This window comes from Talpa europaea (assembly GCF_964194135.1).
Source record: "Talpa europaea genome assembly, chromosome: 7".
Lineage (NCBI taxonomy): Eukaryota > Metazoa > Chordata > Mammalia > Eulipotyphla > Talpidae > Talpa > Talpa europaea.
Window position 1 is genome coordinate 117,625,784 of NC_140074.1, and position 5,247 is coordinate 117,631,030.

The window sequence follows — 5,247 nt, forward strand, 5'->3', positions numbered from 1 at the left end:
TCTTACTCTGACATTCCCTGCCCTTTGATCCTAACAAGTTACTTTACCTTTCGGATCTGTAAAATGGGATCATCTCTGCTGCACCAATAAATGGGAGTTTCTCTATGAAGTGCTTGGTACCAGTGTCTTCTTCCTGGAGATGCTCAAGCAGGTGAATTCGTGGATGTGTGAGATTGACTGCAGGCTGTGACCCTGGTCCTTTCCTGAGGAAAGCTGATTGACCTGGAGAGGTTAAACATTAGTGGCAGAATGGAGGTGAATATGACTTCTGGGAGATACAGTGCCACCCTCAGTAATGGGGCGAACTTTATTGCCATTACCTGATTTCTACACAACACTTCTTCCAAGTAACTTAGAAGAGTGAGCATTCACAGAAAAGACCCTGAGACATTGCTTTTTCCTCAGCTCCTCTCAGAAACAGAAAGACTATTACCATAAAAGTAATTCTTTTTTTTTTGTTTTCTACATAAAACAATTTACTTCTTTTGTATTTTTTTTTTAAATAGAGGCATGTTTTATTTATTTGTTTGTTTGTTTTTGTTTATACAAGCACTGGGTACAGTCAGAAGCGCAGGAGGGTGAGAGAATTCACCAGAGCCAGAGCGGGGAGCAGAGCAGGCAGAAGGACCGAAGTACACTGCTGAGGGGAGCAGCGGGCGGCAGGAGAGGTCTGCGCGCCATGTGGGACCCTCCTCCGGTGGCCGGGGAGCAGCCAGGGATCGAACCGGCACTGCAGAGGCTGCAGGCAGCTTCGCAACCCAACACTCAACCGCTGCGCCACCGGGGAGGCCCCAAAACAATTTACTTCTTGATAAATGTACAAGCAAATAAATATAAAGAGTTGTATAATTCATAAATGATCTCAATTAAATGGTCATTAATTAGAATGGCTGAATTTATGTTACTAAATGGTTAACAAGAGATTTAAAAGATGCATTTCTAAAGTAATAAATGTTTATTATTTATTTATATATATTTTTGTTAACTAATTTATATCTAACCCTGAGGTAAACTAGAGTTTCACAAAAATATTTGGATACTAAGTTTCCAGGTGAGAAGCTTTCAAAAAGGACATGGACAGCATGGAATTAATTAAATGGATTAAGTTTAATTTTTTCATGGTAATTTAAATACTTTTGTTCATTTTACTTTTTCATTTTTATTTGTTTTTTTATTATAAATTTTATTTTTATATTCCCCATATAATTGCAATCCCCTTATTTTGACCCCAATCCCTCCCCTCCCCGCCCCCCGCCCCCCAAAGAGTGTCCCTGTTTCATAGTTGTTTGTTGATTTTGATTTTCACTTTCTTATAGTTATTCATTTTCCTGGTCCCTTATTTAAGTTTTCTAGATTCCTGCTATGAGTGAGACCATCCGGTATTTTTCTTTTTCTTTCTGGCTTATTTCACTGAGCATGATCCCTTCCAGCGCCATCCATGTTGCTGCAAATTGCATGTGTTTATCTTTTTTGAATGCTGAGTAGTATTCCATGGTGTATATGTACAAATCCAAAAATAAAAGTTGTGCCTCATTGTAGGGACTCAAATATATAGAACTAAAAATACATACAGAACTAAAAGTGTAACAGGGTGGTCCCCAGGAAAGGGGGAGGTTCCCTGCCCCACCCAAGGGAGGGTGGAGCTGAGCAGGAAGAGGAGAAGCTAAAGAAGAGACTGAGGTAGTAAGCAGGATGGAGCCAGGAGACCTGGAGGAGGCGCGTGGAGCCTAGAGACATGTGAAGAAACTGCGCTTGTCTTTTGGTCGTGGACTGGGTGACACAAATGTGGGTGAGACCCGTGGGGAGGTGACCATGGCAGCTTTTATCTTGATGTTGATTTTGCTCTTTTCCTTCCGGGCTTGTCCGGTTGTTTGTGACCCTTTTCTGTGGGTCCCCACTGGAAGATGCTTTAGACTTGTGGCAGGCCTTGGGGCCTTGCTCTGGGCCAATCCCATTTGGATGGACTTTTACCCACGAGGGGATGGGTCACTTTGGGTGCTTGATTTAGAAACTAGATTCTTTGCCTTACCTCTATTGTTTCCTAGTTTTATTAAAGTTCCTTTTCATTAAAGTCTCCTATGTTTTGTGTTGATGCGGCGGATGGCAGAACCCATTTAAAATAAGCAGGTTTGTGGGGCTTGGGCTGCCCCTCTCCCCGTCCTATAACAAAAGTGCAACATGTCCTTAGGCCCAGGAGGAAAAATGACAGCCTGGCTTTGTTAAAGCACCCAATAAAGAGAGAAGGAAAAGCCAAAAAAAAAAACAAAACTGAGAATGGAAATGGGATTCAAACAATAGGCAATAAGTGGGAGAAGAGAAGGAACTGCAGAGGTAGGAAAAGAAAGGGAGAGTGAGGCTTGCCAGCCCTGGACCGCCATGACTCAGTGGCCGGGTGCAGGAAGCCCAAGAGCTACTTCATGTCAGACCACTGCAGTTCGCCCTGGAATCTGCCAGGAGTGCCTCCCTGAGCACTGGCGAGAAGAGGAAGTGAACACATGAATGTTAAAAATGCACGAGAGGGCCTCCCAGGTGGCACAGCGGTTGAGTGCTGGGTTGCAAAGCTGCCCGCAGCCTCTGCAGCGCAGGTTCCATCCCCGGCTGCTCCCCGGCCACTGGAGGAGGGTCCCACATGGCGCGCAGACCTCTCCTGCCGCCTGCTGCTCCCCTCAGCAGTGTACTTCGGTCCTTCTGCCTGTTCTGCTCCCCGCTCTGGCTCTGGTGAATCCTCTCACCCTCCCGCACTTCTGACTATACCCAGTGCATGTATAAACAAAAAACAAACAAACAGACAAACAAATAAATAAAACATGCCTCTATTAAAAAAAAAATGCACGAGAGTATCAAGGAGGGAAGGTGACCTGAAACACGCCTCATATCATAAACATCTTTGCATATCATTAAAAATATTTCCTGAAAAAGAAAGGTGAACTGTTTATAGCTGTGGTCTGAATAATGCTTCCACTTGCTAATTTTCAGAACCTGAGATTATGTTACTTTTACGTGGAAAAGGGACTTTGCAGAAGTAATTAAGAATTTTGAAGGGTCTCCCTGTCGGCGCAAGGGGTTGAGACGCAACTATGAAGCTGTCTGCAGCCATGGAAGCACAGGTTCGACCCCCGGCCAAGGAGCTACCCACGTGGCGCAGCAGACCTCTCCTGACTTGTCCGCTGCTCTCCTCAGCAGTGTGTTTCAGTCAATCTACCTGTTCTGTTCCCCACTCTGTCTCTGGTGAATCTTCTCACTCCCCCACCCCACCCCCGCCCCACACACACCTCTGGCCTGTACCCCAGCTCTTGTATGCATAAATAAATAAATCTTTTTTTAAAAAAAAAGAATTTTGAGATGGGGAGAGGGATTCCTGGACTATCTGGTTGGGTTCAAATATAATGCAAAGGTGGGAGGCAGAAAGGTGAGTCACTGCAGGCCCTGTGTGAGAGCAGAGGCTGAAATGATGTGGGGCCATGAGCCAAGGGATATCAGTAGCCTTTAAAAAAAGCTACAAGGGGCAAGGAGCCTCCAAAGGGAGCACAAATCTGCTGACCTGCTTTAGACTGCTAGCTTCCAGAACTGGAGGAGGAAAAAATTGTGCTGCTTTCAGCCACTGAAGTAGTAATTTGTTACATAAGCAATAAATTAATGAGTAGTTATCAATTATTAGATATACTTCAATATCTAACAATGATGGTTTAGTTAAGTTATATTACATTGGTTGTGGATTGTTATAATTGTAGTGAGCCATTAAACATTGTTTTGTAGGGCCTCCCCGGTGGCACAGCGGTTGAGTGCTGGGTTGCGAAGCTGCCTGCAGCCTCTGCAGTGCCGGTTCGATCCCTGGCTGCTCCCCGGCCACCGGAGGAGGGTCCCACATGGCGCGCAGACCTCTCCTGCCGCCCGCTGCTCCCCTCAGCAGTGTACTTCGGTCCTTCTGCCTGCTCTGCTCCCCGCTCTGGCTCTGGTGAATTCTCTCACCCTCCCGCACTTCTGACTGTACCCAGTGCTTGTATAAATAAATAAATCTTTAAAAAAAATAAAAAAAAAAAACATTGTTTTGTAGAAGATAATCTACTCATATGGAAACTTCACAGTAGATTACCAAGTACAGAAAGCAAGTTATTGTAGGTACTTGTATTAAAAATTAATCTGTACATTTAAGATTCTTACATCTTGGGCAACCTAAGAAGCTGTCTGCAGCCTCTGCAGCACGAGTTCAATCCCCGGCCGGCCAAGGAACAACCCACATGGCGCAGCAGTTCTCTCCTGTCTCTACTGCTACTCCCCTCAGCAGTGTACTTTGGTCGGTCTGCCTGTTCTGTTCCCCACTCTGTCTCTGGTGAATCCTCTCAACCCCCCACACCTCTGGCCTGTACCCCAACTCTTGCATCTTGTGCACTTGACTATAGGTATAATATACCTTGATTAAAAAAAAAATTGGGGGCCTCCCTGGTGGCGCAAGGGGTTAAGCACCGCACTATGAAGCAGTCTGCAGCCTGAGTTCAATCCCCGGCTGGCCAAGGAGCAACCCACATGGAGAAGCAGGCCTGTCCTGTCTCAGCAGTGTATTTCAGTCAGTCTGCCTGTTCTGTTCCCCACTCTGTCTCTGGTAAATCCTCTCACCCCCCCTCCCCACATCTGGCCTGTACCCCAGCTCTTATATGCATAAATAAAAATTAAAAAAAAAAAGATAAAAAAAATTTGCCAGGGCCTCCCTGTTGGTGCAAGGGGTTAACATGTCACCTATGATGCTATCTGCAGCTACTGCAGCACAAACAATTTCGATACCTGGCCGGCCAGGGAGCTAACCCACATGGCACAGCAGACTTCTCCTATCTCCCCCACTGCTCCCCTCAGCAGTGTATTTCAGTCAGTCTGCCTGTTCTGTGCCCCATTCTGTCTCTGGTGAATCCTCTTGCCCACCACACCTCTGGCCTTTACCCCAGTTCTTGTATGCATAAATAAATAAATCTTTTTTTTTTTTTTAAAGATTTCTTTTATTTATTTTGTACAAGCACTGGGTACAGTCAGAAGCGCGGGAGGGTGAGAGAATTCACCAGAGCCAGAGCAGGGAGCAGAACAGGCAGAAGGACCGAAGTACACTGCTGAGGGGAGCAGCGGGTGGCAGGAGAGGTCTGCGCGCCATGTGGGACCCTCCTCCGGTGGCCGGGGAGCAGCCAGGGATCGAACCAGAGCTGCAGAGGCCGCGGGCAGCTTCGCAACCCAGCACTCAACCGCTGCGCCACTGGGGAGGCC